The sequence below is a fragment of the Neofelis nebulosa genome, chromosome 1 (assembly GCF_028018385.1).
Source record: "Neofelis nebulosa isolate mNeoNeb1 chromosome 1, mNeoNeb1.pri, whole genome shotgun sequence".
In the NCBI taxonomy this organism is placed as follows: Eukaryota; Metazoa; Chordata; class Mammalia; order Carnivora; family Felidae; genus Neofelis; species Neofelis nebulosa.
The window spans coordinates 5,528,838-5,540,629 of record NC_080782.1 but is presented as its reverse complement, the minus strand read 5'-3'; the positions used below and the strand labels follow the sequence as shown (position 1 = coordinate 5,540,629).

The following is an 11,792-nucleotide window of genomic DNA, read 5'->3' as shown; positions in this document are numbered from 1 at the left end:
TTTAAATCTCAGAGCAGCTCGTTCTTTGCTAAACCCATTCTATTTCTGGAAAAAATCTAGAGCACTGATGTGAAGATGGCTTAGATTTCATTTCAGATTTTCAAGACACTTTTTTGTCATAGAAAATGTGCCACCATTGTTTAGCAAATAATCCAAGCTCGTTCGTGTGACCATAGGGTCCATCAGCATAAGCATACAATTAATTACAGGAGGCAGAAATAAAAGACTGGTGAACCCAGCTAAACCAAAGGCGAACGATCCGGTCTAGGCTGTTAGTGTAAGCTCACACCTTAGAAATCTAAGCACAAATACCCAAGGCGTAGGTGTGATGTCACAGGTTTTAGTTTGTACCATCCAAAAGCATCATCTCGTATAACACACGATACGCAAACACATATTTTTCCCCACTCACTTTGGCTTTGTTGGTTAGTTCCTCTGTTATGAAACATCCTTTGAAAACAAGGCAGGAAATGGAAGAGGACAAAATAATACAGAGCTTTCTTTCCCCTGTAGTGATAGTGTCGGGTGGTTATATGCGTGATGTCTGTGCAAGGCAAGAGCAATAATGGGATAAGAATTCTCCCTTTAATTAAAAATAAATTGTAGCTTTTTTCCCTTTCATACATTTATTATCTGTCTGTAGCTGGAGAGTTGACGTAGTTTATTTTTGTATTTAATATGTTCAGATATCACATGCCACAGTATCCTTATTATCTTCTTTCTAATCTTTTTTTTGACTTTTCGTATAAAATGGCATTGGTATGTGAGATAAGTTGTAGACTCTAATATCTTTGCATATGTATATATAGTGTGACTTACAGTATTAAAAAGGATGCACATATATTTTTTGGTAAAAAACATCATCTTAGAAAAGCCATGCTGTGAAAAAGGGAGAGTGAATCTGTTTGTGGGCCTGTAGGGGTGCTGGTGTGGTCATCACATTACATTCAGCAAAGAGGCCGAGTGTCCTTCAGCAAACTTCCATCACTGGGTCTGAGCTCGTCATGACCTCCGCCTACTTCAAGGCTGACACCAGTCCAACCCCAGGAACAGAATCCAGGATGCACCAAATTGCTGTGGGCTGTGTGTGGGATAGTGGCTGTTTCAATGGGGGAGGCTATTAAGGGAATGACTATGAGATTATGCGTCAGATGTTTATTTTTTTAATTATTTTTAAAATGGTTTATTTTATTTTTGAGAGAGAGAGAGAGAGAGAGAGGGCCTGCAGACGGGGACAGAGGATCCCAAGCAGAGCCTGATGCGGGGTTTGATGTGGGGCTCCAACTCACAAACCATGAGATCATGACCTGAGCCGAAGTCAGCCGCTCAACCCACTGAGCCACCCGGGTGCCCCCATTGGATTTTTAACTTTGTAATAATAATAGCTAATAGATTTTGAACTTCTCCTATGCTTGAGCACTCCCTTGTAACGCTATCTCTAATTTAATCTTCACTTTCAACGTAATTTCACCAGCTAGGTGAGCCAGAGCTAAGACTTAAATTCAGATCTGTAGTTTGCCAACGCAAGCCCTGCCCTATACTACCCTTTTCTTTATGGTAGATCACCACCAGTCCCCTCCACCTCCTTATCTGGGACATTACAGATGCTCTGTGATGTTGCCACTGCTTCAGGCAAAGGAAAATTCGGTATGCTTGCAGGAAATCACACCTCGGATAGAAATAGTGTTTTTAATTTTGTTACTTTCAGCTCTTCCTGGGATCTGAGATGCCTGTCTGTTTCGATAATGGTACCATATTCACTTATTTTTCTAAGATAATCTGTTCTCCGTATTCGACTTGCTTAGATCTCTGAAAGCCTCTTCCTAAGGGAGTAAACCCCTCCACCATGGATTTCACAGGGCTTTTACCCCAACAGCCTCGTTCACCCGGCATTTGTGAGGATGTGTTTCACGGTTGTAAGAGTCATGAGGAAATGCGCAAATTCTCCACCTTCCTCGTGCTCTGACTGCATCCTTGATCCCTGAGGGCAATCCATCATTTAGGAAAGGATGATGGGAGCCATTTACCGATTATAAATGTGTCTCATCTGTAGGCTCCCTATAAATATCTGTTCTCAATTTACTCTAGAGTCACCCACACACTGAGGGTACCGAGTGTTATTTTTATCAGTCAGTGTTGAGTTTTGTGATCCATGATGTTCCGGGTTTAATGGCAAACAACGACTTTTCCAAAACAACAGCCTACATGTTCCTGATAACACGAACAATTAACAACTTGAATGTACCAAAATATTATCCACTGTTTTACATATTAAAACCAATGTCATTTATGTTCGTGGAAAGAAGATTCCTTTTATGGAACTAAAAGATTTTAATTTTAGTTTGACAAAAACTGCTAATAGGGAGGGAAGAAATGAAAAAATTGTAGGAAATACATATTAATCTCCTATGGTTTCAATGTACTATCATAAAGCTTCAGTTTTGTAAATGTAATCATTTTCTGAATAGATGTATCTCAGTGGTTATATATTAAGATTTCTCAACATCTGTTGGCATTTTCGGTTGGGAATTCTTTGGCGTGAGTGGCTATGCTGTAGACTGCAGGATGTTTAGTAGCCTCCCTGCCCTCTACCCACTAGATTCTAGTAACAAGCTCCAACAGTGTCTCCAGAGAGGTCATTGCCCAATGTCTCTTGAGGGACAAAAATCTTCCCCAGTTGACAACCACAGAGATATTTTTTTTATATATGCTTTTTTTTTTTTGAGAGTGATTGAGAGAGAGAGAGAGAGAGAGAGAGAGAGAAAGTGGGAGCAGGGGAGGGGCAGAGGGAGAGGGAGAGAGAGAATCCCAAGCAGGCTCCACACCCGGTGCAGAGCCCGACACAGGGCTCAGTCCCACACCCGTGAGATCATGACCTGAGCAGAAATCAAGAGTCGGACGCTTAACCAAATGAGCCACCCAGGCGCCCTTTTATACGCTGTTTTTGACTTTGATATTTTTCAGGGATGAAAGGTTGTAACTAGAAAAAAAAAAAAGGCTCTCAACTTATTTAAGGTGTAAAACAAACAAACAACAACAAAAAGCCAGTAACATTTCTAAATAAAATGACTACAAACATATACCCAAAATGTGTTAATAAAAAACAGACATTCCTTGGTTTAAGAATGACACTGAATTAGTTGTGTGTTGCTGTTTACAAATTACTAAAAGTTAGCAACTTAAACAAACATTTATTATCTCAGTTTCTGTGACCGGGAATTCAAGGGGTAGCATAGCCGGGTGGGTAGTTCTGTTTCTCAAGTCTCTCATTAGGTTGGAGTTAAGATGTCAGCCAAAGCTCCAGTCATCTCAAGACTTGACTAGGGCTGAAGGACTGTCTTCTAAGACACTCATGTGGGTGTGAACAAACTTTAGCTTCTCCCAGGCTGTGGACTGAGTCCTCTGTACTTTATCACCTCTGTTGGCTTCTTCACAGGCTCCTCTTACGACATGGTGTCAGTTTCATCCAGCATGGGTGATCTGAGAATGAGCGAAACCACACCAGATATAGAAGCCTCATGCTTTAAAAAAAAATTTTTTTTCTGTTTATTTATTTTTGAGAGAGGGCCAACAGGGGAGGGGCAGAGACAGAGGGGGACAGAGGATCTGAATCTGGCTCTGTGCTCACAGCAGAGAGCCCCATGGAGGGCTTAAACTCACGAAATGAGATCATGACCTGAGTCAAAGTCTGACGCTCAACCGACTGAGCTACCCAGGCCCCCAGAAACCACATGCTTTTTATAATCTGATTTTGGAAATGTTATCCCATCGTCCTGCCATAAGAAGTGAGCCAGTATGACCTGCTCACCTTCACTGGGCGGGTGTCACGCCCGTGCATGGGCATCAGGAGGCAAGGAGGCAGGGAGGCCAGGACCACTGGGAGCCATCAAACTCTTCCCACCACAGTCGACAATCAGCTTCCTGTGAAATGAGAATCCGAACCCTCCCTTGCTTTGCTGATAACCACCTTCCATAGCTTGGGACCTTTTTCTCAGTTGGATCACGTGCAGCTTTGTCAACGAGTCCCGAGTCAGTTTTGAGTCAAAAGCCCCTTCTCGCCCCCACCAATCTTTGTCAAAACATCCAATGATTCAGTGGAATTACTATCAGTGACTTGGCAGTGAGGGACACTCCTTCTTATCACTGAGACAGTAGCCAAGCAGATGGCTCTTAATTCGGAAGCCCTAGGTGGCCGGGAAACATCCCGTTACTGGTCCCCTGGTCTCCAAACCAAACTCCACCTCTTACTGTGCATCTTTGAGCTTGTTTTTCTGACCCTCAAATTGTCTTCCACAGGATGGGACTGACATGACCTATCTCTTGGGATTGTTGTGGAAACCACATGAAAACACACGTAGAAAGTGCCTACAGCATGGTAGAAGATTTAAAATAATGTTTCTGTATTCATCGATTTCTATAAGGGAGCAGTTGTTAATGGTGCTGCACACGCAGGGCTCTGTATTTGTATTAAATTACAGTTAAGTACCATTTGCCAGTCTAGTCTGGGTTGTAAACAGCAGTGAAATCTGAGCTACTTTGGGAAAATGCTTTGAGTTCCAAGATGTCTGATTTGGAATGAGCTTTTGAATGATGCCTTATTTTTAATGTGAGGACAATCTGTGATAGTCAGATTTGTTTCCTTGTACTTACTAGTGATTTCAACCACATTCCTGATAGAACCATCCTCTCAGGCAGATTCCTGGAATAGGAAACAAGAATTCTGGAATCAGGCCTGGTACCAATTGTTAGGGTCATTCTGGGCAGGTGGCTCAGTTTCAATTGGCTTATCTTTCTGAGTTTACAATGAATGAGGCATATGGATGAGGTAATCTCCAAGGCCACATCTGATAAAATTCTGTGCTATTCATCATGCTGGAAACAGTAATGTCATGGGGACGATCAGCCTATAAAGCAGAAAAGATTTTCTAAAATGTGCCCCCGTCATGTCATTTAGAAAGGACTGCTGGTCTCTATGCTGAGGTAGGTGTATGAATACGTATTGAGCTAAATGATTTTGCCACTGTGCAAATCTCGGTGGAAAGTTGTAGAAGTCTTTCCTTAGTAGGAATTGGTAGCTATTGAGATGCTAGTGACCAATGTCTTCTGAAAACAGGTAAGTTAAGGGGAAGAAACAAACAAAACATTTACTCTTTTTTCCTGGGTCAATGGTACCATTGGCTTACCAAATAGTGGACAAAGAGAAGTTTTTATCTATAGAAGTATTCCTGTTAATATATAAATAAGGTATGATAGAAATTAAAATACAGCCATTCTGTAGTCCCCAGGAAGTGAATCTAGTCAGTGAGCATCGACAGCAGCTAACATCACAGGAGGAGAGAATCAGATCCCATGAGCCTCCACACAGAGGTCCACGACACCACTCTTGCCTTAAAAATTGAACTCAGATCTGATCAAGTTCATCTAGATTCCATTATCTGTGTGAATGACACACAGAGCACAGCATAACATGAAAATAACACCATGTGGATGCAAGCAGTAAAATTCAGTCCATGGAAACCTCTACAGGACCAACCGATCTTACTTCTTTCGCAAATATGCTATAAGGGAAAAATGATCTGTAGAGAAAACCCCACTTGTTAAAAGAGATATAAGAGATTTTATCAATCAACTGTAACGTGTGGTTGCATCCAAATTCAAACAAACGGTAAAAAATGTAAAGAAGATTTGTGACATTTATGACATAGAGTTTTGAGTATTGACTAAAGAGCCTTGATGATATCAAAACATTGCAATTTGCAATTTTTTAAGTGTCAATTTTTTAAATGACTACTATATGAATATAGTACTCATGTTAAAGAGAAGAAGTCCATAAATCTTAGGTACATTCTGACCTATTTAGACACGAACTGATAAATTTTCTTCAAATTATTGTGGGGATGGGGAATACTGTAGGGGGAACATAAATGCAAAATGGCATAATGTGGTGGTGAGGGAGTCATACATGGAGACCACACAGATGATCCTAAAATGACCTGAAATAGTTAAGGTGGGTGACAGAAACGTGGAGGTTTATTACCCAATTTTATGTGTATGTTTGGAAATTTTCACCAGCAATTGAGAAGAAAAATAGAACTCTCTATCCTCAAACCTGTTCCATATTTATAAAAGCCACTGAAAACAGATATTTGGGCATCCAAGTGTAGTCTAAAATGGACTTTGTTTGGGATGAGCACTGGGTGTTGTATGGAAACCAATATGACAATAAATTTCATATATTGGAAAAAAATAAAAAAATAAAATGGACTTTGTGAAAATTCAACTTCCTAGCCAATAACAAAATGCTAACTTTCCCCCTAGCTTTAAGAGTTGGAAATGGAATATAAACAGTGGTATGCCAGCTCATAGAAGTTCACGAGAATTGGTGATTAAAATTTTCAATCGTTAAACACAGCCATTATTAAAATTAAATTATATAGACATAATTTAATCAATCACACGAGTAAACTGTGCATGATTTAATCAACTGTAATGCATATACTGAAAATAAATATTCAGAACTCATTACCCTTTAATTATTTTACTGTATTTTCCTATTTCTACCCTCTTAAGGTTATTTGCATCTACTCTCTGTAGATATACATATATATATATATATATATATATATATATATATATAGTGGCCATATATACTACGTGTATATGCATATGCTATATATGATGCTGTGCATCTGTTTGCAACTCCACGGTCAGCAATATCATGATGGTTGCTTGAAACTGGCAATGGCGGAGTATTTACAGCATAGAAATTGGCCAGTACTACAAACCAAAGCTATTTTTTGTTTCCCCCAAGGGCCGGTTGTTAATCATTTACCAGCACACCATTGACATAAGGAGTCATCCATTTGGCTCTAATATGAATCAAATATGCTTATAAGACTTAACATTATTTATTTAGAGAAATACTCAAGAAATAACTATCTCTGTGACCACACTGTCCCTTTCTTTTATACCCGTGCGTTATATGTCTGTTTCCTCTATTCTCCGTGAGCTCCTGAGGGTAGGGAATGCATTTACTCATCAGTCTTCTCCCAATGTTGGAAAAGTGGCTGGTGCAGTTGGCTGACTGAATAACGAAGTGACGAATTTCTATTTATTTAGCCTCATCAACGTGACCATCATCCCAGATCTATGGAGATACAGGAGAGGTATAAACATTTTCTTTCCCCTCAAAGGGTCATTGTCTAGTTGGGTTACCCCACTGGTAGATTGAACAATGGTATCAGTGATATACAATCATTTACCAATTTGTTAGACAGAAATTATAAATTCTAAAGGAGACCAATGAACTAGCAGTTATTAATTAATATTAATTATCCTAGATGGATGCTCACTGAGTTGTGGTCTAGGAACACACCGCATACCAGGTACTATGCTAAATAACTTGTAGGCATTTCATTTAATGACCTTAATGGTATTGTGAGATAGAAATATTACCTCCATGTTACAGATAAAAAAACCGAGCCTCAAAAAAATTAAGTAATTTGCAGCAAGAGGTAAGGCTTAGATTTTATCTCAGATCGTCTGTTTTCACAGGTCAGGCTCTGAAGCATTTCACATGCTGACTTAAAGAGGAAGAATAGAATTAGCTCATGAAAGAGTGGCATAATTTGAAAAGCAGGGAGAAAGAAAGGATAGTTCACATAATAGGGAAAGAGGCATCATCAAGGCAAGAGATCAGGAAGAGAGGGATATTTATAAGCTAGCAAGGAGTCTGCTTCGGCCGAGTGGCTGATTCATCTTTGGGAAGAGTATACAATGAATACGAGGCTGGGTGGGAGGATCTATTTTCTTGAATGCTTTGAAAGCCAGGCAAAGAAATTTGGCTCTGAAATAGGTAGCCATCAAGGTTTTTAAGCTAGAGAGTACTATAAAAATTACAGAATCCAAAGATCATTAGGAAATATACCAGATGGATTGAAAGAGTGAAAATGGAAACAGATGTTGCAGTAATAGAGGTATAAAACAACATCACACTGGAATAGAATAAAAGATGTCTTCTGTAGAGCTTGGGAATTTTTCCCAAATTATCGCTCATAACCAGTGATGATAAAAGTCACAAGGAATTCTCATAATTGAACAACTAATGACTAGTAATGAGAGTACAAATCCAATCTCCTACTGAAAGCAGATTGACTACTACTCTAGCTGTCCCTGGTGCTCAGCAGAATGGAGGCCATCTCAATGCCCTTTGAGCGAGATGGTTTATTGTGCAGGGCATTCAACATCTGATGATCCAGGGGACCAAAATCCACTCACCCACTTCCAGTGTTTTCCAGTGCTACCCTGGCACATTTCCAAATGTCAAGTAGGGAGGGAAGACGCCCCAATGGACAAACGCTCAGATTAGTAGTCCACCTCTTGAATTCAGTTTAATGTTCTTTTTTCCAGAAGTATCTCATCCATTAAGGAGGTTTCATGGCAGAACATCTGCATTTTATTTCCAGGGAAGACGTATAGAGGTTGATTGTTCATCACATCAACCTTCCAAGTCTTTGACCAGATGAATTGTTTGAACTCATTTGAAACGTTTCTTAATGGCCAAAGGAGAATTGTGTACACGTGGTCAGGCATACAATCTAGGCAGAGTAGGTAAAAGCTATGAATAATCATTTATAATAGTAAAATCACAGCTTATTTAGGTTTTAAGAGATTTGAGGTTAAGATCACTTTAGTACACATTCAATAAAGCAGAAGAACAACAAGAAATGCTTCCGAAGGGAAAGAAAGACAAATACAGGAATGAACAGGACTCGTAGGTTTTTAAATAGCCTATTAAATCTTTCAGCAAGAACCTATTTTACGCTGTTAGTCTGGGGAGACTGATTAGATTTCCAGATTCACAGTCAGAATTTTTGTTTTGCAAAAATGAGCGGGTGGAGATGAGTGGATTTTATTGATCTTCTCCAGCCCAGCTCAATGGCTGCTATAGTTCTTAGGGAAGATCACTGCAGCCCTAATCCACCCCATCACAGGCTGGGAGTTTCACAGTTATGTCAGTCAGGACACTAGAGCAAACTCTTCCTCTCTCTTGTAAAGGTTTCTCACTATATTCTTTCCATGATCTATCAGCGGGATTGCAAACAACAGATTGTCAGGGGGGATGAGGATCAAAGACCTGGGGAAAGAAAATCATATTGAAAGAAGGGATTTGGAGAAGGAGAGGCTGAAAGCCTTGGAGGCTGAGGGTCATTACACATGCAATGAGGTATCGAGACCTACCTTTTGTGGGACTGAAGCATCAATTCCAGGGAAGTCAGGGAAGGTTCTGTGCAGGGGGTGGGCGCCGGTAGGATAGACACAGTTCTGAAATCACCGGGTAACTCTCATTGGTGCGCTATTCAGGTTTTGTTTAGTACTTGAATACATAAATTTGGAACACCGAATTCTACAAGAGTGCTTAATAATGGTAACGTTTTTCAGTGACCTGGAAATTTCCAGTTGAAATTGTCTCCTAACTAGTCTTCCCACATCACCCTCCCTCCCCTGCCCCAATTCTGTTTTCGACACACTCTGGGATCCTTGTATAAGATGTGTCAGACCTCGCTCCTCCCCGACGTCCCGCCAATAGTTTCACGGGCCATGGGGAACAGCAGCTAAGCCCTTAGAATGTCCCCCAGAGGGATGGAGTGACCCCTGAGGGATGGGGTGGCCCCCGTGTGGTGGGACCACCTACAGCAATCTGGCTCCACCCATTCCCCCCGCCTCACTCCACACCAGCCTCACTGGCTTCTCGCCGATCTCTCAAATCAGGCCCACGTTCTCTCAGATGTTGGCACAGACCATTCCCTTGTCCTGTCCTTCGCTTCCCAGACATCCACCTGGCTCCCTCCCACGCTTCCTTCCGGTCTTTGCTCAAATACCACCTTCTCAAACCACTCTCCCTCACACCCTCTTTAAAGGGGCATCAGAGCCTGACCTGTGCACTCCACTTCTGTCCTAGTCTTTGTTTTCCTCCGCAGAGCATCCCACCATGATTAATTTGTTTTATCACGGCCATTATTTACTGTCAGTTTCGATCTACGAGGAGCAAGGGATCTTTTCTGATGTGCACGATGGCAGGTGGAAATGCAACTGTCAGACTGATCAATTCATTCATCTTTTCTTTGCATCCAAGGGACGTACCGATGACGATGTCAGAGGTCAACAAGGAGAGAAACACAATGGAGTCTAAAGTCCGTGCAGGGCTACCTTTAATAATGATGGTATCTTCTAGAAGACAAGCTGCTTTTTTGAAGCCGGCTGTCAACATCATAGAAACCTCTGCTTTTGGATTCTGGTTGCCTTTCTGTGTTACTAGCTGCCTTCCCCCCAGCGGTATTTCCATCACCACCCTCCCTGTCTCACATAAAGAGTAGTGCTCACAAAGTCATGCCAGCCAGCGTCACATCTACAGTGTCTCAGGTTTTTTCCCACGTGAGCACCCGAGCATGCACAGACTTCAGTATGACCGTATGCAGCCTCTGCAAACACAGAGATTCGAGATCGAAGAGGAGTAAAGCAGCCCCCTCCGTGCGAAAGCTTTAGTAGCACGGGACACGTGCAATGGAAACTGATTTTGTGCGTCACAGTCTACATCACTCGGTCAGGGACTGGCTGCTACCTGCTCACCTGACTTGCCAGATCTCCACACCACTGTCTTGACTGCAGCTAATTAGGCTCATCCCTTCAGGAACTCCTTCTTAACTTCTTAAGGGGTTCTTGAGTGTGTGCAATAATGCCAATATCAAGAATCACATTTGAGCAACTGAATTTACAACATGCAATGAACTAATGCTGATTGAATGACCATAGCCTTAAGCACAAATATAACCATCCAGCCCTGGCAACAGAGTGGGTCTGGCACTTGCCTGACTGTTCTATCAGAATGAGAGCCTGGAAAGGGGTTGGGTTTGTCTTGTTCGTCACTGGGTCTCTGGGCAGCAGAGCCTAGAAGGGCCTGAGTGACTGTTGCTGAGCGGATAAATCACTCTTCATCTGAGGGAAAGCCAGTGGTCTTACCACTTGAATCCAAATCCACATGGGTTCTTGCACTCGGCTCTGTGTGTAAATGCAGGTGAGTTACTTGTGCTTCCTGTGCCTCAGTTTCCTCAACTGTGACCTGTGAATAATACTGTTTCCTGTTTCCCAAATAGGTGGTGAGGATGAGCTGTGTAATTATGTGGGGGACCACTCGGGACCATATTCACTCTTTCTTTCCTAGTATTATCTTTAGGGCCACAGACAGAAACTTTTTCGGTGCCCTTTTCAGAAGACAACCGACATTCTGAGGCCATGAAGCAGGCTTGATGAACAATCGTTAATTGGAGGAAAATTGCCAAATGGCCAGCATAGGATTTCTTGCTAATGTTTCAGTTTCTGCAAAGCTGGGCCCGGTCCCATTCTTGGTGGTTGGCCTTTTTCTGTCTCATCACCAATTGTGACTCATACGGGGCACCTATGATGGCACTTTCTACCCCTTGGACTGTGATGACCCTGGACAGTGCTGGCTACTTTCCATCTGATGACCCTGCCCAGCCCTTCGTTTTGCCTTGACGGTCCTCCTGTACTGTTGTCTTTGCGCTCTGCCAACACCGTGCTTCTGTGTCACCTGTCACAGAGTAGACTTTCCCGCGTCTCAGTGCTCCCCCGAACTTCTCACCGACAGGTGTGTCACCCCACGTTGCACCAGGGTGTCCATTTCGACGTGATAGGGCAGGTGCACAGTCACTGGGCTGCATTCTTCGCCGTCCAGTCTCAAATTATGCTCTTTTCAGACTTAAAATAAGCAGTTG

The 11,792-nt window shown here is 42.0% G+C and overlaps 1 long non-coding RNA gene across 1 annotated transcript; it reads right to left on the bottom strand.

Moving 5' to 3' along the window:
• Nucleotides 1-6,949: 6,949 nt before the first annotated feature.
• Nucleotides 6,950-11,151, bottom strand: LOC131508366 (uncharacterized). Its single transcript, XR_009260002.1, has 3 exons — nt 11,020-11,151; nt 9,241-9,324; nt 6,950-7,147 (listed from the first exon to the last, which is right to left on the bottom strand). It is a non-coding gene; the product is annotated as an uncharacterized LOC131508366 (long non-coding RNA).
• Between the last annotated feature and the right edge of the window lie 641 nt (nt 11,152-11,792).